The 23,592-nt window shown below is 39.3% G+C and overlaps 1 protein-coding gene across 1 annotated transcript in view; it reads right to left on the reverse strand.

Annotated features, from left to right (window-relative positions):
* Window positions 1-23,592, reverse strand: part of LOC121882010 (neurexin-3b-like) — a 392,732-nt gene that overhangs the window by 294,992 nt on the left and 74,148 nt on the right. The window contains exons 4-6 of the mRNA XM_042389887.1: window positions 12,178-14,110; window positions 7,987-8,100; window positions 5,168-5,222 (exon numbers count right to left, since the gene is read on the reverse strand). The gene's annotated coding sequence lies outside the window, so the exon portion shown is untranslated. The remainder of the gene's footprint in view (window positions 1-5,167; window positions 5,223-7,986; window positions 8,101-12,177; window positions 14,111-23,592) is intronic.

The raw sequence follows: 23,592 nt of genomic DNA on the forward strand, positions 1-23,592 counted from the left end.
ACAACTGTATGATGAATTGAGTTAAATAAAGCAGGAACGTCTAATCAGAATCAAATTAAATAATCTTTTGCATCTGCTGTTAAATTGAGACTGTTACACTGAAAAGGGGCTGTCTGGCTAAAACAACATTTGGGCAGCTGTGTTTACCCTGTTGCAATTGCAGCTCTGACATGGATAAAGTGAAAAAGGAATGAACGGATAACTAGATTGAGGACTGATAGATGACGGTCTCCCTGCTTTTGCTAAAGGAAATGTTATAAATGATTACAGTCATTATTCGTGCTACTAAGACTACAACTACTACTTAGTTCTAATACGTTGATGAATTTTATTGATTCCCTACATCAGGGTTGCTTAGGAGCCAACCTAAGCCAATACAATAAAAGATAAAACAGTACAGCTTATGACAAGCTTGACTCACCAATATAAAAAAATGATTACAATGAAAATTATGGTGTTAATAAAATGTAACTCTTTTTTGTCCAATTTCAAAGTCTGACCATGTGCTCTAATGTAGGTTTGATGGTGATTGTCAACAGGTTCATGCCATGACTAGTGTGGATTGAAGCTGGAAATATGATATAACATAACCACAAGAGGAAATTGTAGAATATAATCTGATTTTAGGATGTTTCCTATAGTGCTTGCAGAGATTAGTCTAGCTTTTTTGTTGACTTGCCAACCTGTTAAAAACACTCCTCTAACAACATGAAACATGTTTTCTTAGGCTTTCATTTTTGTGTCACACATGAGTCTTTTAAGCTGACCACACACGCTCTGACTTTTTTAGATTGCCAATACATCACCAGGTCCATGCGTGAGCTTGATATTAAAGCTAATCCAGTGACATATTAAGCAGGTTTTAGGGCCTAATTAAAATGGAACGGTGATGAAAAGATCAACAGCTCTGTCTAATGAGCAACAGCAGAGGGAAACAGGCAGCAAAGAGAATGAGAGAAAAAAAAGCGACGAAGTGTTAGAAGTGTTAGAATGCACACAACATTCATGATCCACTAAACACAGTGTGCTCAACCTTCACAACCCTGACAAAAATGCATGCACACACAATGACAAATGAAAGTATCTCTTTTGCAAATAAATCACTAAAATCAAAGACAAAAACGCCTCAAGCACGCTCAGTTTCTCACACAAGGTTTTCTACCCTCCTTTCCTCTGTACTAAAAGGCATAATAAATGAATTATAACCCTTTGATACTTTCTTCAAACTGAATTCAACACAAGCTTCTGGTTTACTTTAATAACACCCCAGCTACTTGTTCTGTAATCATGAAATGAATTTCCTGCTGCCACAACAACTGTTGTAATATTTACTATGTATTATATATGCTATGATGCAAAAAATGTATTAATCATAGATTAAACACATTTCTACTGCATGTAGAGTGGTTTGGAACAATGCTTAGTCATCATGCAGAGGAATTATATGCAGCAGTTGTGTTGTGCATAGCTGTGACATGTGAGCGCGCTCCAAACTCCAAGATGTGACAGGTTGAACAGGCACTGCAACAAGGTTTCTCACGAGTGACATGTCGCCTTTTACATCTTTGTTTTTTATCTCTCAATTGCCTCCTGTATTTCACTGTATTTCAGAATATTTTCCCTGTTCTTTATAACTTTATACCTTTATTTCTCAGAATAGCGATTGTCTAATCATGGCTTAGAAACCACCCTGTCAAGCTCTGGATTCTTCCACATACTGAAGCTGTGTGGACAGGGCTCTAATCAGAGTGATACACTGAATTTGAAGGTTGATATAGTGTTTCTTGTTGATTTAGCCTTTCCAAAACCAAAATACAACAGCAAAAGCATGATGAATGGGTTAAATCATGTGTTTATCTGCTCTGTTGTGAGCTGCAATTGCTAGCATGTCCAACTGACTGGCTACATGTAGTAACCTAGCTATTCTATCAAGGCCAAAGGTTATCATTAACTAACTAGATTAGTTTTTGGGGTTACAGGCTATGTTTTAAAAGGGTTATATTAGAGTTTAATTTTCTTCCATGTGTATTATGATACCGATAATATAAAGACTAACTAGTGCTACACTGCAGTACAAGAACATTGCTTTTTCTTTATTTCCTGATTTCCTACATGCATTACCAGCTAGTGAGGCTGCTGACTTTTTGCCCGGGACATGCAGCTTTAGCCTCAATTATTTAGCATGATATGTAGCCACTAAGTGCATATTTAAAGGAGCTTTAATTGTGTTCTCATTTCAAAAAGAGTCAGCTGGGAATATTGCAGCAGACTGCATTTTCAACCGATTCATGGAGCTAATGTTAGCTTAAATGGCTAGCTAGCTACAGCTGATAAAACCTGCCAGCGACAGTTATCATTTCCGCCAGCAAAATCGTGTCACCCACTTGAAATGATACACTTGCTTTTATCTACTTTTGTTGGAAATCAAGGACCCAATGTTTCAAAAATTACAAAAAGAATTTCAGTGGTTCATCTAACCCCCTTTACTAGAACACACTGTCACTCATTTCTGAAGAAACCAAGCATTGCTTCAGTTCCAGGGCTTTTCATGTCCAGTACTCCAGCTAGATCAGTGGCCTTGTGGCTCGACTGTCTGCCCTGATAGTGGAAGGCTTGGAGAGGAGTTTGATCCTTAATTGACTCCTCTCGGCATGATATTAACTGCAGCCCTGCACAAAGGAGCGTGCTAAGCCTCCACTTACCACAGATACAGCAAATGAGCTAGGCTACTAACCTATTAGCCTTTAGTTTGAACAAGGCTTATACTTACACCACAGATAGATGACACTCTGCCACCATTGTCCATATATGTGTGCTCTCTGTGCACACTGCAAATATCCATTATCTCCTCTGATTGTTCCCACTGCGACATTACTAATTTAATCGCTGCATCTCTGCTTCCACAAACTATCATGTTTCTCTGATAGGTGCAGTGTTTGTATGTGCCATCTGTGTGTTAATATATTTTTTGAGGCCTGGTCATCACAAATGTTGTAGCCTGAGATAAAACATCTCAAAAAAATCCACCCTAAACGAGAAGAAACTGCTCTTTTCAGTTACAGTGTTTTTTTTATTTAATTTTTTATCAAGGCTTTGAACCTCCTCTCACAGGGAAGTAAGTTCAATACTGCAAGCTGCAGATTGTTCTAAAGATTCTTCCATGACCAGGGTGCAAAATAAGAGAAAATTGTTTTACCAAGTTCCAAGTAAATCCCCGGTACCTGGAAGAGCAGTTATCATGTAAGACTGATAGTACTGTTGCTACTGCTTTAGGTGACACAGAATATTATGTGGCAATCTGGCTTTGAAAGTACATCCATCATGCAGGCTCTTTAGGGTAATGATCATGAGGAGGACACCATAATATGATCTGTTCTATAATGTGTATGGTAAGCTATTTATAATATATACAGCAAGACATGTTGTACAAACCAGAGACAATATGCAGGGAAACAGTGTTGCTGCTTAAAACAGTGTTGCTTATATGAGATTTTTCTCATTCTAATTTCTTTCATCTAATTTCTTTCATTCTCAATACTCACTAAAACAGAAAGTCTAACATCCAGATGTCCTAAATACATTTACTAAAGTACTGTAAGTGTAATTCCACTCAAGTATTTCTATTTTATGATGCTTTATACTTCAACTCCCCTACATTTCAGAGTCCACTGCATTTATTTAACAGCTGTATTTGCTATTTTTTTTATTTTTTTTTTAAAGATTTAACATAAAAAATACCTACATAAAATACAGTGCACTGTTGCATCTCCTTACAAAAAAAAAAGTTTTAAGAAAACTCAGTGTCTAGTTGGGCCCTTTATCACATTTCAGATGTCTATATGAGCTGTTAGCAGTTTCTCTTTAAACTTCTCAGATGGTTTTATTTAAATAACTGCCCGAGGCCAAAAGATATGCAATTATCCAATATTTCCCAAAAAGCAAAGATAAAAGAAGATGAATTCAAGTTTATGTGGAACAATTTTGATTCTCATTCTTTCCTACCTGATTAATCATCTCAAAATCCCTCAGATGTATCTTATGACAAACTCCAGGAAGGGAACCACTTGAGTAAAATACTTAACAGTATATAAAGTAAAAACTAGCTCCACCTCACCCAGGTACACTAGTATACTGAGTCTTATACTTTGATGCTTCAGTATTAATGATATAAAAATGTCATATATGATAATATATTCAGTTAAAACAGCTGTGTCTATGCACAACTAGTACTTTTATTTTTGATATTTAAAGTTAAATTTGCTTCTGTGTATTAGCTGAAGGAAAATTTGGTGGTATTTACTTGTCGTGTTCACATTTTTGTAATAGTACTTTCACTTAGGTAAAGGATTTGAATACTTCTTCCACCACTGCTGACATCCACCTACTGTTTATATCCAAAATTCTTGTACGCCAACAGTCCTCCCTAAAGGTGTGAATTATCAGATTAATGTGTGTAGATCAGTGTATCATTTCCTCCACTGTAAGCCAGAACAATACATATCAACAAGCCCACTGCCAGTGGGTGCCACCTGTTATGGTGTTATCAATAATCCATGAGGGTACTAATAATGCTGTATCATGGTTTACAACCTCCACGCTGAAGGTCACATGTTTCCTCACATACACACACACACTCTCTCTTTCTCTCTCTCACACACACACACACACAATGATAGTGATTGATCCTAATCGTACTTATTTTACCTCAAATCCCAGCTGCCGGTCGGTCATGGAAGAGGCTGTTAGCGGGTCAAAGTGATTACACTATCAAGGACATCTATTAGAATCTAATTTGGCCAGGTTGGGCCCTCAAACAGGCCCAGCTAACCTCCTTAATGAACATTCATTTATCTCCCGTTGTTTGGGAGCTGTTGCGTGCGAGTTCCGCAGCTTTGGTGCTAAGCAGGATGGATGTGATATTTAGATCAATAGGTCCAGCTTATAGGGAAAAATGCGATGGTATGCAGATGATAAGAGGGTGATATTTCATTGTAAATGTCAGTGTAATGTAACCATCAATGCCCAGGGTAGGGGGGCTGTCCATACATAGTATATAAGACTGTATACCGTATATGCAGCAACTTATAGAGTACGCCACATGAAGGTACTTCTTCTATCGTTCCCTCTCATACCAGTGAGAATCTATTTGAATAATGAGGAGAAGAACCTGTCAGCCTTGCTTATCTTGACACAGGGACTGTAGTCCAAACACCTACATACATCTGAAGGGGAAAAGAGAGAGAGAGAGAGAAAGAGAGAGAGGGACAAAGAGACAGAGAGCACACTCACTGCACTGCAGGGTACCTGCATGTTTTTTTAACCACATACCTCGGAGCTTGAATAGACAATCGCCAGAGAGGTGCCAGTGCTGTAATACCACATCAATCACCGTCCTCGCCATGAAAAACTGCTTCTCTAAGATTAGATCTATCACTCTCAAGAGCACATGTTTAAAATATGCCATTTGAAGAACATATAACACAGAATATGTACTCTTTGGTGAATGCTTTTATTCAAAAGCACTTCACTGCGACCTGTTTATTTTAAGTATGTCTTTTAGTAGCTTAATATTTGTAGCACGATGATCCCAGTGTACACTAAACTGAATTGCAAGTGTCATCCCACAGTCCAATTAGTGGTCTCTTTGGGTTTCTCTCAGTGTGTTCCTTCCCTCTGTCACATCCGTTGTGTGAGTCTATCATCTAACATCCCCATGTGTGAAAGCACATACAACCCCATTAACCTCAAACCAAATCCCACCAGAACTTTTTGTGCCGTGTTTCATCTAATAAACTATACATAGAGTAAAATGAAAAATGAATCAGATATACCTTGGAGTAAGCTTCACATACATATATATATACTGTCACGCTATAAGCCTTTGAAACTCAAAGTATCATGGAAACAGTATTCGCTTTGGTACAAAAGTGGAACTGATCCTTAACTTAAGAGTTCACTCCTGCTTGCAAGCTGACAGGAAATCATTGTGTTCAGCCTATGACACTTGAGTCAGACCTACAGTATGGACCACTGATATTTCATCATCTTCACCACAGAGTTCAGTAGAATTGATAAAATGTAAGATGGATCAGGGTCTCCCGGTGACTCAGTGGGTTACAGCATAGACCATATACTGCAATGATCTTAGCTTGTGCAATGATATTCGCTATCTTGACTCCTTTCCACAAACCTGTTACGTGTTTCCTGAGCCTCCACAGTAATATCCCTGGTATGCCACAAAAACAAACTTCCAAAAAAGAAGTTTTTTGCAGAACAACAAGATAAAATAAAGTCAGAAATAAATCTCATTGTTGAAATGCAAGGCTTTAGTTGCAGTATTTATTCCCTTATAAGATGACAATAACTAATGGTGCACAGCCTCCATTACAAACATGATATTATTATGATATAGTAGGATTTTATGTATGCAGTTTGCACATTTGAGCATATTAATTTGAGAGAAAGGGCTGCACTTGAACAAACGTGCCTGTCTTGCTCATCCCAAAGGCCAACTGTTCGTTTAGTCATGTCAAGGTGAATGCAACAGAAAATAAAAACCTCAATATCAAAGTGAAATATTGCTTTTAGCGTAGCATCTGACGCCACAGAGCCAGACTGGTAAGGGTCTTGGCAAGACACTCTAGCCACCTGGTCGCCCAGACACCCTGACACCTGGCAGGGCCGACTGTGTGATACCTAAGTGTTTCAGACTCTGGACAGATGGTTGCGTGAAGTGAGATCACACAAGCAGACAAACGCATACTCGCAGATACTTACAGTTTGGCATACAGTTGCTTCACACAAATAATTCATGTGAGCCAGATGCATTGCAGATCTGCCATCTACAGTCTCAAATACATGCATACAAAAAGATACTGCTCAGGTCCTTTACGTGCATTGTATTCATGGGAAGATGAAAAGCTTTTACACTTGATATCAAACATTATTTTTTATATTAGCCTTTACATCACCTTGAAAGACCCTAGATACGAATTTAATGGTTTTAATAATGTATGAGTAATGAAAATATATCTTGCCAAAACCATAAAAGTTTTATGAGAGAAAGATTTCTCATATTTACTAACTCCCTATTTATGTCATTGTCGACAAAATGTACTGAGCCACCTAAACGACTATTCTGTATATACTGTATGATATATGTCAATGCTGGGCAGAGGTTCAAGCCCCAGAGAAGGTTTAAGCACACCAAGATATGACTTTCACTCATCTGCCTTCTTGAAAACAGACTTGCAGAGAGAAAAATGGTATGTCTTGGTTACTCAAACTTTTGCATGTGGGAACAGAGACAAAGGCCAGGCGCCAGATTTTGAATAAGGAGAATGACAAAGAGAGAAAAGGAAAGAGAAAAACAGACAGAAAAATACAATGAAGCCCTCTGCCCCTCCAAACTACTTCAGAGGCAGAGTGGGTGAAACAAAAGCAGGCACAGAGTGACAAACAAAGTGATGAAAGCCTCAAAATTTCGAAAAAGATGACACATTTCTTTCATTTGCAGAGAGAACGCCTGCTTATCAAAGCAACGTACAATATAATGCTGGAGTGCGAGCCATTTTTTCTTTTGTTCTCCCAGCAATTGTACTGGAAATCATATGGAACATAAATCATGTGGACATTTCTTTATTTTTCACCATGCACGCACCACTGCCATATGCTTTCAATTTGTTTTTCAAGGGGCCCTTGGAAAAGAGCTTTGATGCCATTCAAGAGAAAGAAAAAAAAAGAGAGAAAAAGGCACATTTCATTGAAGTTGCCCCCCTTTGGAAAATAAAGCCAGTGTGTATTAGAGAAGAGGGGACGCCGTCTTATATCAAAGCCCCGGAATGACTCTCAGCTTTAGCGGAGGTGTAGTGCATCAGAGAGGGAGAAATCCTACCACTCCTAGTCTTAAATTAAGGTGTAGCCACCAGTAAGACCAGAACCACCCTCTCTCTGTCTCACCGAGATCAGTTCATTCATATTCCCTACCTTCCATCTCCAAGGCAATCACTCATGTCTCAGTCGTAATGGAAGGTACAGCAGTCACTTCGACCTAGTGAGAGGGAGCTCCTATTATTCCCTCATTGCGTTGACGGATGATTCCTGGATGCGATAGCAAGAGAGGGAGAGAGAGATGTAATGTAGAGAGAGATAAAGAGATAGAATATAAGGGAGAAGGGTAATGTTCGGGCCGCTAATGTTTGCTTTCAGATTTGAAATAAAGCTGCTGTGGGGAGATAGAAGACAGATCAATCAATGCACACAGAACAGGGTTAGCATTCTGGGTCTAAGCAGGTGATTTGTCTGTGGGCTGAAATGGAATTGGACATTCATACAGGAATGGTTATGAATATGGAACCAGGCGGTGACTTTGAAAATGGAACAGTTCAGGATGAAGCGCTTCAGTAAGCCAAGACTGCAGTGGGAACAAGTGATGTAGTCTGCGAGGCAGCCATTTTTCATAGTCATGTATAAATTCCCCAACGAGGGCTTGGGTTCACCTCCTTTGGTATTTTATGTGCTGTGATCTTTCTTCTTCCTCTGTAACAATTGCTGACTTCACAGCATTTAAATGAAGAGGACATGAAGAAAGAAAGGAGCAAGAAAAGTGTAATTCATCCCATGTCCTGCAAGAAAGTGTGTTCATGTGTTTGGCAATTTACAGGATAGGTTCAAATTGTTCAAGTCTGTCTTGAATATACAGTTTGACATGATATATTTGGGAAATACACTCAGGTTTCTTGCTAATACTTACATAAGAAGATCAATACTGTTCTCATGTAAGCATGCTAAGCCTGAAGCTAGAGCCCACAGGCAATAAGCTTAGCCCAGCATACAGACTGGAAGCAGGAAGCTAAGCAAAAAAAAAAAATCTGCCTAGCAGCTCCTCTAAAGTTTACTTATTAACAAGTTGCATCTCATTGATTTAATCTGTACAAAAACCAAAAACAGGTTGTAATTTTATAAGGAGGTACCTTTGGACAGAGGCTAGCTGTTTCCGGCTGCTTCCAGTCTTCCTCTTAAGTTCACTTCCTGTTTGGTTTTTGCAGAGATTAAACAAAGTGTAAAAGCAGGATGACAGGGTGCTCTTTGGAGGTGCTTGTAGGTTGTTTTTTTCCCTTTGGAAAGAGCCATTTTCACCTGTTTTTAGTGTGTATGATAAGCTAAGATAACTATTTCCTGGCTCCAGCTTCATATTGAACAAACAGATTCTAAACACAGGTACAAACTATGGGCAGGAATGGCTGGGCCACATGTGGCAAAGGAGAGTGGGAGAGTGGAAGGTAAATGTTCTCTGGAATTTAATGAGGGAATGAAGGACAGGTGTGCAGGGAGGTCATGATCCAAACACTGGCAAAGGGCAGGAAAGTCTGAGGGACTCTGGTGGACAGAAGGGGAATGGCAGGGTCTTGAAAGTTCCATAATAAAGGGCCTAGTGGAATAGGGATATGCAGCGGGCCCAGTATTTGTATTTATATCTGTATTTGTATTTGTTGAGGCTGCAAAATTATTTGTGTTTGTATTTGTATTCGCATAAAAATGGAAAGCTTAAAAATCCTGTTTTTGTTTTTATTACGCTTTTAATTTAAGCAAAATTAAAGTGTTACAATATGTATTGACGAATAAACTACCTTATGAAGGAGGTCCCCACACCAGGTCTTGAACTGGAGTCTCCCAGACTCCAGTTCAAGACCTGGTGTCTGGGCGACTGTGCTGACTACTGAGCTAAAACTTTACTCATCACCTCATTGCAGAGAGACCTTTACCTATTTATACACCCATAACACAGAGACAGCACATTGTGTAACGTGTAGGGAAGAACTTCAAAGACGATTATTGCTTTGCACTTTTCATTTAATGCTTATCTTTTACAACCTAACTTTGTTATGAAGAGTCCCCTGAGAGCACTTCGCGTGTGTCAGTAGCTCAGCTTTATTTCTGGGGGACACCCCCAACTCTGGGAGTGAGGTCCAAATTAGGAAATGTGCGTCATGTAGCAGGTGGATGTGACTGACATGTTTTTTTTTCTTCTCAAAAACAAATAATTATAAAAATATTTGTATGAAACAAATATTTGTAAAAAAAAACACACTATTTGTGCTTTGCCGACTAACATATTTGTCTTCGGGCACATCCCTAGGAAGTGAGAGAGTCTGAAGCTGAGGGGGAGATGGAGCAGATGTGACCATGACAAGTGTATTAAATTGTGCAAGGATGTGTTTTATTTCTTCTGAATTCAGTGTTTTATATCTACAGTAAGAGGATGATGGGTTATTTCTTTCAAAAGTTACATAATCTCATTTTAATGGTTTTTGGAATCATGGAGGTTTAAAACCTACTTACTCCAAGAATTATTGTTACAACCCAAACATTTCTCAACACAGACAAGACTCTGTGAATTCCATTTGTCACTACAACCTTTCAATTTCCCATCTATGCAGTTACACCGATATATAGTGATGTGATTGTCAGTGAGCACATGTGCGCAAGCGTGGCCACGTGTGCAAAAAAAATGCATATATGTAAATAACACCAAAGTTTGTAGTCATTAGTAAATGTCAAAAGCACAAGCACGTTTCAGTATAGGACTGAGGTGCAGTGTCGTGCAACCAGTTTGTTGTTGAATCACGCCTATCCAGCCCTAAATCAAGCTGTGCCCTATGAATCAGCTCTGCCCTTGTGATTCATAGCAGCTGATTTGGATCTGAAAAGTCCTTCCCTCCCACTTATGCTATCTGATTGGCTTCCTGATGAAGCTTCCTCCCATCTCCTTCCATTTGTCTAATGAAGAGACTATTGATTACTCATGCAGACAGATGGACGGACAGATGGACACAGAAATAGTGACAAAGAGAGGAATAAACATACAAACAAATACAGAAGGGCTGCAGGGCGAGGGCACAAACAGACGGACCAACAACAGATAGTCAGTATGAGCCAATGTGTGTGAGAGATCACACCAAGATGGAACAATCAAAGAGTAATCATTTTTACATATTTGAATCAAAATATGGGGCCATTAACAGATGCACATTTTGCGTTTGAGATGCATCCTTTGGTTAAACAGTAGATTAAATCATTTCTAATTCTTTCTCATCATATTGGACTGAATCCACACCTTTTATCTCCCTACTTATTTAATTGCTAATTAAGTGATTACCTAATTACTGAGTATGCCTGCACTTCCATCATCAAAACTCCATTCTGTTGTATGTTGCGGTACAATGAACACATGTTTACCCAGCATGGTGTGTATATGATCACCAAGATGAATTAATAAGGTCAATGGACTTAAGAATTACCTTTAACCTCTTAAAGTTATAATCCTTAAGATTTTTTGATTAACTTAAAAGCTGTTTTTGATACTATTTTGGCCAGCATTTTTTCTATAATTGCCATTCACTGTATGATAATGTTGAAGTTTTCATTGTTTGTGGCGGAGTTCACCATTCCTACACCGGATTCAATGCACAAGGGATTGACAGGAAACCATGCATGCATGTAATTCAATATTAATGTAATATTAATTGGCAAATGCCATTACTACAAGTAACCAGGACGGAAATCTTGAGGATAACAACTTTTAAGTCCACTATTCCACCAGTTGGTGAGTCAGTACAAACTCAAGCTGCAGTCAAACATTGTTCAAACTCACAGAACTTCATTTTAAATTCTAGTGGTGATCCCAAAGTTTCAAAGATACCAGATATGTCAGGCCGAATTTTGGGGGGAAATGTGTATAAAATGATGCAGGAGACATCTAGAATATTTTCCATTTGATGGAAAAATCACGGAGCCTTTGGGTTTGAAGAGACACTTGCTGTGAAGATAGCCTCAATGAAGGGTTGGAAGAACCTGTTACAGAATATATATGTTATACTGTAACAGTGTGGAGTAAGATGGGTTTTTTTCCAATCTTGAAGTTACTTAAATTGGAATAATGGGGAAAAATGTATGTTTAGGGTAATTCTGGCCCAACACATGATTTGGCTGTTTTATTTTATTTTTATTGCTAAGAATTGATCAGACATTTTGGCAGACAGACATGAAGGAAGAACACACATACATATACAATAGACAATAACACAAAATAACCTCCCCAAGATTGGGTATCTAACATAAAAATACAATTAAACTGTTGAAAACAAAAGACAAAAACGCTGAATACGTTTTCATTACATTCATCTGATGTTGTCTGATGCTGCCCTCTGAGTTACTTCTATCAGATGAATATCCTCCCCCACTTCCTTGCTCTCCTTCCTCTGTAGTCAAACCCCTCTAAGACAGGGCTCTAAGAAAGCTGATCTCCTTTGATTCTCTTGGACTAGGAGGAGACAGACTGAGAGAGAGAGAGAGAGAGAGAGAGAGAGAGAGAGAGAGAGAGAGGGAGACAGACAGAGAGCGAGAGAGAGACAGAAAGGGAAACCGAGGATTCACTCAACAACAGCACCGGTCCTCTCATCCTGCCGCCGGAGCACACTTGTTTCCCTCAGAACTTCTGTATTCTTCCCAGGGCTAGAGAGATGCGGTGAACGCGGGGGGAAAACAGGAGGGAGAAAAGTGTAAAGAGAGGCAAGAACAGGCTCTGCATACAGACAAAGATTTAGTCGAGAAAGAGAAGGGAGAACAGGGAGGAAGAGAGAGGGTAGAAAAGTCACGGATTAGACACAAAAAGAGATTTGAACAGCCTCTATTGAGTCTAGCCCATACTGTCTAAGTAGTAGTTGAATGTGTTTCTTTTAATAGAATTAAATAGACCTTTGGGTTCTGAGTCATATGTGCTGTAGAAGTTTAATATATAGCAGGAAAGTGGTTCCAATTACCCAACTGTTATTAATTATAATTACAAGCCAGTGACCACTCCTACTATATATAATGTACTTAAGCACCTTTTGTTTTTGGCTGCACATGGAGAGAGAGAGAGTAAGTGGGGGGGGGGGGCTAGTAGGAGAGTTTTGCTTCTTAGCCGCAGCTTCTAATTGATTTGGTTGCTTAATCCCTCTTGGATTGAGTTAGGAGAGAGTGCAGTGTGATTGAGGCGTTTGAATTCCCTCGGTGAGATGCAGCAGCGGCATGGAGGTCATTTAAACTGAATGTGGATCAGTCACCACTCATGTTTACTCTGAGGATTTGGTTCCGGCTGATGACCAAGACTCAGTCTGTTAGGACAGATCATCAGCGAGGCCATCGACTGTCTGCTTGTGTGTGTGCACACGTTGCCCGTCTGACTGTGCCACGTCACTCATCGGGGAGTTTGCAACATGTGCTCGAGTACGAACTGGAGTGAGTAAGAGTGGGGTAGGGGAGCATTTCAATGTGCCATTCCAAGCCGTCGTTGCTAAAAACATCTATCAAATGTCCATTTTTACACCCATGTTCCTCCTTGCCACATGTTATTCCCCTAACCCCTCCTTTTCCACACGGCTTTAGAGGAATGGAGCAGCTAACTTTGCTGGCAGCGCAAGTGAATATCCATGCCAGAAGTGACTATGGGTCTCTTGACATTATGAGGTTAAGCACAAAAGAAACACATATTGAGGCTTAGCTCTGGACTAATATTGGAATGTGACCATGAAAGACATTTCTAATCTGCTCAGCCAAAATCACATTAACTCCCCTAATGTATTTTCTCCACACTAACAGAGCCGGGTCTGGGAACATTTTTAATGGGAAACTTTCCTCTTTACACTGCGGCTAGTGAAGGAGAGGGGAGAAAAGTACAAGGAAATGCTTCTTCTGTAACTAATCTAGGCTGATTTTGGAAGCGGGGTGAATTTTTTTTTTTTTTTTTTTTTTTTTTTACACTTGAGCATCCATAGATGGCTGGAAACAAAGCTCTGCAGATTTCCCCCCCTAATAAACACAGCGCAGATCTATCAGAGTCACTTTCCGCAGTGTGTCAGGGCAAAGAAAAACCACCAGTCCATTCCAAACATGAAACAGCTCTCCAGGCAGGAATATAAGAAATGGCACCCTCCTGAAATGTGAAGCCAAGCAGGACGGCACTAGAAGACAGATGATTGGCTGTCAGGATCTCTCTAAGACTCGCTGATCATCACACGGAGCACGCAGACTCTCTCTCGGGTCCCCTGGGGGATTGTGAGAGCTCGGTCTACAAAGCAAGGGAAGGAGAGAGGAGCGAGAGTGAAGAGGAGGTCATTAGGAGGCACTTTATTGAGGAGTGGGGTATGAAAATGAGGGCAGCGCATATGAGCAACTATGAACTCACTCTCCAAGGTTATTCATAGAATTCGTAATTACAATGGGCGCACTTTCTACCCATATGCCACATTTCCATAAGTGTTGATTATTAGCTGTGACAAAGGTTTGATCAACATGCCCTTTTCTGTGACTAAAACATGTGTTTAGGCTGCCATGGCCACAGAATAGAGTACAGTGATGAGATATTTTCAGTACCGCAAACCCACACTTACTGATGAGGAAGTGAAAGCCAACAACAGGCTACAAACGCTTTTACAAAACTGTCCTACCATGAAAAACAAGAGCATTATTCATTACAGCAAATATCCAAAAACGACATGAGTTATGTTCAAGTGACAAACACCTCCAGCTGCCGGACTTTCGATTCTTGTTTGCTGGGAGTAAAGGAGGAAACTGTGTGAGATTATAGAACAACAATATCTGCAGACAGAGGAGGTTGCGGGGTGTGTTGCTGCGTGAAAAAAAATGTTGGATTTTAACATGAAAAACAGATGTTTCCTGTTTCCTACCAACATTCAGTGTTGGTTTCTTTTAGCCATGACCATGCACACTCCCTAACAGTAATCAAGTTGTTATTATTGTAACCATGATGATAAAAGTCCCCTAACCTTAACAAAGTAGTATTTTTAACCCAAACCCGTCTTTCCCAAGCACTAACCGAATTGTTTTTTGTGCCTAAAGCAAACCAAGTTGTTAGATCATAAAATGTTTTATTTTTGACAGTGATTTCGTCTTGCTGATAGATATCTTATATGTGTTGTTCTACACAGCATGGACCAACGACATAAATTATTGTTTAATTTCGAGGGCTTGTTGGCTTTTACTGTAGTGACACAAATAAAATCTGATTGACGTTTTTGTTGCAGTATCTTCAAGCAGCATTCAGCAGGATTTCTATGTGAAAACAACTGTCTTTATCAATCTGAATCACTTTTTGCACCCTAATTTTGAGCCTTAGATAATGTTCATGTTAACTTAGAAGTTGGGGGCATAGTTGGGATTAGTGTCTGTAAATCCTACCAAAGGAGGCAAGATCATGAATGTTTTAAGAGAAGTGGACATCAAGATGGAGCCACTTTCTTTCTAATTAAGTTGCTCACAGAGCAAATATGCAGAAAAGGGCTCATCGCTCATGCACAGTGAGGTCCTTGACTGAGCTGAGATGACCGACTCTCCACCAACATGAATTGACACAAATTGAGAACACTGACAGGGTTTTTTTTTTAACCTTCTTGGATGCAATCTTGAGGTGAGAGCAGTGTCATCCTGAACAGGTCACCAGTCTATTACAGGGCTAATGCACATTAACAGACAAACACATTCACACATACAGTAAGTCCATCCAAAGTCCTTACAATGTCCGAAGAAAGCAAACAAACATTTGGAAAAAAGCCCGGTTCAAGTTTGAATCCAGGATCTTATTGCTTTATTCTTTCTCACCATGCCACTGTTGATTAGTAAGCACTATGGATTACACACGGGAGCACTGTTTGACTAATCAATCGACTGATTGATTGCTTCTGATGAGCATGTCTTCAGTTGTGAAAAACAATCTTAACAACAACAAGGCAGGCTCTGTGGAAGTGGACCCACTCCCTACGCGGATATAAAGGGCTCATTCTAAGGTAATGAAATCTCAACAATTCTCATTTTAATGGGATTATACACTAATTAAAACATACTTATGAATATTATATTCCATTTCTGCCAAGTCTGTTCTGCTAGATGCCACCAAATGTTACACACTGGACTTTTAAATGAAAAGAACACATGCACTGGGCTACACTGGGGGAATGCATTCACCAAACATACTGATGTGGAAAATTGGGTTGGTAAGAGATTTGTAGTGTTGATTTAAATTCACACAAATCGCCAAAATCTAATTCTGGTCACTTCTCCACCATGGAAAGTGCTAAATTGAAATGCAGAATCTCACTAAAAACAGAAGAGGCGTGAGAAAGCTGGATTTTTTCAGATAATTTATTATAAAATCATCTTAGATGACTAACTGAAGTTTGGTGTTTGCAAGTTACTTACATCATGTTGCATGATGCCAGATATTCAATTTCAATTTGTAAAGTTGTTGCTAAGCGCAGTTTTAATTAATATGCCAGTCTCCACTTTGGCAATGAAAACTTTCAGACAAAGTAATGCGGACAGAGTGCAGCCCTGGATTCTTGTTTTAACACTAGTGGTAAGGGTAGTGATAACAGAGGTAGATATTGTATCTCTGATAATAGCTGTTGGAGTAGCAACAGTGGGCCTCCAGATAGTCTGCATGAGCTATTCCAAAATAGAACAAAAGCAGATAAGACTCTAATCTCTGTAATGGCAGAAATTTCTGTCCCCATGGAAACGGATGAGGGTCAGTAAGCCATGATTGTCCTGGTGTGATCCCAAACAACAAAATGGCTGAGAGGCAGGAATTATGGCTCTCCTCAGAGAACTCACATGCCCCCCCCCCCCCCAGCAGTAGAGGAATTTGAAACTATCTCCCAATTTCACCAGGAGTGTTTGTCTGTCTTTCAGTGCAGCTAATCCATGCCGTCACATCTATATTACACATACTCATTTTTCATTGTAGGAGACAAGACAAATCAAAGTACACACAATGGGATAGACTGCGCCAAAAATCATTGTCCCATACTTGACGGACGGGTGTTTTTGCCTTTTCTCCATGTACACAGAGGCATGCTTCAGCTAATTGCAAATAACCTTGAGTGATAAATTGGACCGCAAATGTATATTGCCAGAAAAAAGTAATGAAACCGCTCGGGATGCCAACAGCTGTGATGCAATTTAAACATTGTGGAAATTAAAAAGCGCAGATATAAAAGCTTTTAGAATCATGCAGAGGTAATGTGGAAATGCAGCGAGTCAGAGGGGAATGTTGTATCCATAAAGAATTCAAAGATCCAATTATGTCTTTCAGACTACCTCCACACCTCAATCACTCAGAGAAGAGAAAGAAAGAAAGAGCAACTGGGAAAGATGGAAAGAAACAGAAAGATGAAGTTACAAGGAGAGTGTGTGAAAGACAAATGAAGAGAGATAGAGAATGAAAGAACATTTTTTTGGTGAGTGCATATTATTCTTTGACCTGGAATTAATCAACAAGCGATGCCATTAATCGTGATGGACTGTAGTGCATTGTACTGTTTCCATTGTTAGCTCAGGCCCACCACCACCTTAATTACTGCCTGTTTAATTCAGCAGTGCCCACTTCATCAGTCGCGAGCTTTATTATTCACAAGAACATTTGATTTAACACAGCGTTCAATTTTAATAGGGTAAACATTGAAAGTCACAATTACAAACATGCTGCCATTGTGAGTCCTCTTTCGTTAAATTTGTTTTAGCTTGCAGGGGTAAATTTCATTTTGCCACTCAAAGGACACTGTAGCTACATACACAAATTAAGCCCAGAATACACTCTCTATAAATTACCTTGACACTGTTTATGCATGCTCAAATGGATTTCGACAAATATGGTGTACATTGTGCTCACAGAGTGAGAGGTGAAGACCACAGCGGGCCAGGAGCAGACAATGTGCTGTCCATTACACACACTAATGTTTCAAATGGTATCTAATCTGCACTGTGAATGCAGACGACAGTGGATGTAGTTATGGACAACAAAACTGTTTTGGTATCATTATTCAAGCAGCATGACATTAGAAACAAGCACTGAACTAAAGAATTGCAAAGTGGGAGAAGCTGGTGGTCCTTGAGTGCTTTTTCTCTACTTTAATTTACCCTTTGAAAATTGGCAACACTTGATTTTATGTGATAAATTGCATTGGCACTATTTAAAGGAAAAATAGAGACAATTTTCAAATGGTACACTTCTAATCTATTATTTCCAATTAATTGCTAGAATAACCTGGAAAGTCCTCTAGTCAGTACACAGCAAGTCATGTAAACATGCAAAAAATTTTCCACAGGTAAGCATACAATTCAACAAATATGAGGATGAATAAATATTTCTTTGGATTTAAATGGAGCAGTTCTTTTAGGGATTTTCCTATTTTTCCTAATTGGCACCAAATGACACAGTCCTTTCCTGGAAAGTCCTTGAACATGTGAAATAAAACTGAGCATTAGTGAACATTTTCTTTCAATGATATCATGAATAGCTCTCAGAATAGAAATACTGGAGCCCATAGATCTGAAGCTATATGCTATATGTATGCATTTACTGATGCCATATGTTTGTGTAATGGCCATCGTCAGTTTAGAATGGCGGATGGCTCTAAATACTACAATAACCATAAACCTTAGCATCTGTGTAGTTGATGTGAAGAAGACTGCCCGAATCGGAGCAATAGCAAACATCAAACACTTTTTGTAGAAGTTGGGGACAAACCACTGCACCATAGTTGCCGAATTCATCCAAAATTGACCCACAATCTGAAAAAGGGAACTGACTCAGGCAGTCAAATGTATTTTCAAGTTCTCAAAGCATAATCTTTAGCTTCTACCTGATACTTAAAAATAGACTTGGTTTAGCTTGGTGATCAGATGCTTCTTATCACAGTCCTTGCAAGTCATAATAGACTTTTTTCTTTTATGTACACAGGCTTGTACCTTTGACTTTTTTAAATTAAAGAACCAGATATTTGCTAACACAGTTGCTCATCTTTTGTACCGATGACTCAACTGCCCATCCAGGCCTTGGATGTGCTCAAACTGCCAGTCATCTAACATCATCTATGAACATGACATTTGCTTCCAGAGCCCTGATATTGATAAATGCACATCTTCAATTATTGGATTAATTATTGTATCCTAAACACATTTCTGGGAGTATTTGAATGTTTTGCTCACTTGTGCCATTGTGCATCCCCAAATGAGTGAAACCACAGGTTCATGCTGGGTAAAATATCTGACTAAAAATGACTGCAGATGGATGCAACATGGCACCCAGTAAAAGAAAAGAACAGTTGAGCCACAAAGGAGACATGAGTAATCAAAGTGGAGAACTGTCACTTTAGCTCCTGCCGCCTTTTGCATTGATTGGATAGAGACATAATTAAAAGCGACAGCTGCGCAATCAATAACAATCCTCTCACTCACCCATGGGCAGCACTGCAGACCACCCTCTCAGCACCATCTCGCTCTGTCTTTCACTCTCACACACACACGCCTATGCAAACACACATACACACCTCTTGGTAGTGGACTGAGGAGTAGTGATTCGGAGTGTGACCAAACGTGTCACGCAGCAGCAGCTGACGTTATGTAAGAGAGTCATCCCCGCCTGGCTTGCACTCTTTCTCTCTCTCTCTCTCCCTCTTCCTCACTCTCTCTCACTCATTGGCTCTCACCTCGGAAGGGTGGGAGTGTGGACTCAGCGAAAACAGCCAGAAAACACCCATGAACAGCTCATGTTGGATCTAAAAGCCTCCCACGTGCTCTCATCTCCACATGCTTACATATGTCATTGAGGCTCATATCATCACTTTGGCCCGTTGGTTGAATCATTGCGTGAAAACTGCAGGGGAGGAGGATGAGGGAAGAGGAGGAGGATGCCAATTAGAGTGTACAACAGACGTGTCATACATATTTCATAATGATGAAATTGTAAGACTGCCAAGTTGTAGTTCTTATTCTTTTGCCAGGATAATTCCTGTTTTTAGATTGTTTTGACATTTAAAACAAGGAAGGATTTTTGGCAAAGTGCTTTAAAATTCATCTGAGACTGGAATGGTTTTGCTCAAAAATGCGAACCATAATGCAATATTAACATTAAATAATCAGTAATATTGGATGAATGGGAGTGTGAAAGGCATTTTCAGTGTCAGAATAGCTCTTGCTCACAATCTAAAAACAAGTTGTATATGTTTAAGTGAATGCCTACATTCACACTGCAGCATCAGTGGGTGGATAATGTACAAAGAACAAAAAGATGCTTTCCAATGGGGACTCATTAGATGACTATACTCCTAAAAATGAACACAGAGATTTAAAACTATTTTTTAAAAAGAGGTTAAAAAAAGTTCAACATCTTTGGGAAAAGCACTTATTCACTTCTGAGTTTGATGAGACTACACCACTGTGGTGTGACACCACTCACATTTGTTCATTCAGTACTAAGCTACAGCCAGGAGATGGTTAGCTTAGCGTAGCACAGGACTAGAAGCAAGGAGAAACAGCTAGCCTGGCTCTGGAAGTCACTGCACCTGGGCAAGAAATAGTCCAGCACATAAAGCCAAGTTAAACCACAACTTGTTGTTTTTACACTTTGTTTTTTGTACAGATTACCAGAAGTGATATAACATGTTAATTAGAGGTGCTGATAGGGGGAACCAGTTAGCTTGGTCCAAAATTAGTCTTTGCGCTAAGCTAAGCTAAGCTAAGCTGAGCTAACTGACTACTGGTGGGAGCTTCATATTGGAGACAAATAAGCAACATGTGTAGTATCAACTCATCTAAATCCTGACAAGAAAGTGAAAGTATGTATTTACCAAAATGTTGAACTATTCTGCTCACTGAAAAGTCCAGGTTTGAGGGTTTTCAGATATCAGTGAGTACTATTTAGAGTGTCACTGAATTTAAAAATACCTGTGTAGATTTATCCAAATCCATTACCGGAGTCTGTGATCCTTTAGCCCGGGCTGGCCACCCTGTTAACATACTAGACAGTCAGAATTGGGATCAGTACTCAGATGGTGTGCCCTGTGCTTACGTACACAGGCTTATTGCATTACTACCATCTCGGCATGCAAAGTGGGACAGAATATTTAGTTAGGGATCATCTGCCTACAACTCCACTATATATTGAATATCCAACACTAGGGAGAGGAGTGGATTGGGAAGGCGTAGGGATTGTAACAGTTGGAATAACTTTACAACATCTCAATGAAATAATACATTTACATGGGATAAGATGAACTTCTGCTTGGTGCCCCTTGCCGTGTGTTGTTCCTGTCAGGAAATAAGATCAGATTTTTTCCTGCAAATATGCATTTGCTGTTTTCCCTTTTTTTGTAGTTGTGGTAGTTTTTTGTACACATCAAGTTAGAGAGAGATGTTATATATGACCTATAATTACAAGAGCAAGTGACATCAGTGTGTGTGTTTGTGGAGTTTACTGTACATCTGGGGTACCCCCTGGGGTAGACAGCGGCTCTATAAGCTCCTTTAGCAGGAGATAACGCTGTGAGTAGATTAGTTGGGGGTTTGAGGCCGGTTACACCCTCTGTCCTGTCTGTGTGCCCGACGGTCACTCACACTGTGGATCAAAACCACTAAATCCCTGCTAGATCCAGGCTACACTGTCAAAGAGTGACACTCAGACCTCCATCCCCCAGAAAACACACACATGATAAAATATATAGGAATACATATACATACTGTACACACACAAATTAATTCATGCACCCAACAACAACAACAACAAATTCTGTGACAGACAAAAAGATTCCTTTCAAACAGTATGATTTAAGGATACGACATATTTGACAAACTACTTTCCTCAGCACTTAAAAATAATTAGTTTTGTGAACATGCAGGGATTGTGAGTTTTGCATCAGTGCTTAATGTTTCAACAGCTTTAAAGTTAATAGAATTAAAATTAAAGAGAAGAGACATTAAGACAGGATTTATTTTGCAAATGCTTCTCATTTACTGGACAAGGCTTTACTGTGTGCTAATTGTAGTGCATGTCTTGTAGTAGGTACAATTACTCTATCTCTGATCTGAAGCCTTTACTTTCTGTCCTGGCATCAGTGTGAAAGATGTGCCTTTTGAAAGTACAAGTTGTTTAAACAGTGCTATAACTGTCCTCAGTGAAACCAGTGGTGAAGTTATTGCTCATTCTGAAATAATAACAGTGGGTAACTGGGTGTTTCCAGGATTATTGTACAGTAAAGATGTTGGTAGGCTATGGGTTGAAATTAGTGCAAGCAAAGAATTGCAGAAATTTGTTATGGCTTAACGACCATAACTAGGCAGGTCTCTCAAAGGTCAATACGCCAAATATATAAGTATTTGGATGATGGTGTCTTTTTTATCCTTTCCAAAACCAAAAATAGAAGATCAAAAGTGTGGAGAATGCATTACTATCTGCAGAGGTACCCTAACAGAGTGTTACTCTGTACTACATTATTTTGCGGGCTTCAGTTACGTTAAAAAGCTCCATTCATGATAACACATTCACTGTGTTGTATTCCCTCTCTGTGTGGAAGCTGGTGTTGTATCACAGTTTAGGGTAGTGTTAGCGGCCCTGCTCTTTATTGGATTTGGTGAAGTTTACCCTCCAGCGACCACAGCCAAACTCATTATCTGAAATACAGTTACATTCTCCAGATAGACTGGTTAGTCCTTATCCTAGCGTTAGAAGTAAAACATACTATTTCGAAATCCAAACATTAAGCATAAATCCAAACCTGGGGTGCTAAAGAGTCAACTTGTGATTTCAGCCAGCAAATTCAAGTGCCTCATTTATCTTAAAATCTTGCCTTTCAGTTCCTCCCCATTCCTCCTGATCTTCTTCTTTCTCAACCTTGGCCTCCTCCACACCAACCTTCAGTCACAGCATGTTCTAGCAGCATTGCTGATAATGAAGACATAAATAAAGCCATTACTATTGTCATTGTTGGTGAATGTTTTATCTGATATTTTTCATTGTGTTTATCAAGATTATTTATCAATATTATATGTTTTTTTTTCAATATTCCTTTTTTTTTGCTGTATATTGTATTATTTGTTTGTTTGTATGTTACTTTGTTGTGTGTTCAACAAGCTGCTTCTAACAAATTGCCCATACAACACAAAAAGTTTTTTGTGTTGTATTGTATTGTATTGTTTGTAACTGTTGTGCTGAAGGTCTCTGTCAGAGATTGCACTTCTAACAGCCTTAGTAACAAACTGAGATCCGGTGTTGATTAGCTGACGGCATCAACAACATACCACATTCCTGTCTCGACAAAAGGAAGCGTCAGTGACGTTTTTCTCAACTCATATACTGCAGACTCATCATTTTAATACTTACACCATACTTCATCAGCCACCTTCTCGCTTAAAATCTGCCTCTAACACAGTTTACTTAGTTACTTACTTACCCTCATTAAAAGTCACTTTTAGTCACTGATTTTAAACTATATTCTCTGTTACATTTTTAACTTTATGAATGAGATACAAAAACTGCATGCACTTCATATAATCATAAACCACAAACAGTGGCTAAACAAAGGAATGTACTTTATCTGTAAGAGAGAAGAGCAAGCTTGATTGCTTAGAAAGCAGAGATCTTTCCAAAGTAATTTAGCGATGCGAGACCTAATGAAAGACCGATAGAGCCCAACACTCCCTTGCAACTTGTGTCAAGCACAGCGTCCTTTCCAGTAAATTGGAGCACGGTTTGAGAGC

Source organism: Thunnus maccoyii, chromosome 17 (genome assembly GCF_910596095.1).
Source record: "Thunnus maccoyii chromosome 17, fThuMac1.1, whole genome shotgun sequence".
Lineage (NCBI taxonomy): Eukaryota > Metazoa > Chordata > Actinopteri > Scombriformes > Scombridae > Thunnus > Thunnus maccoyii.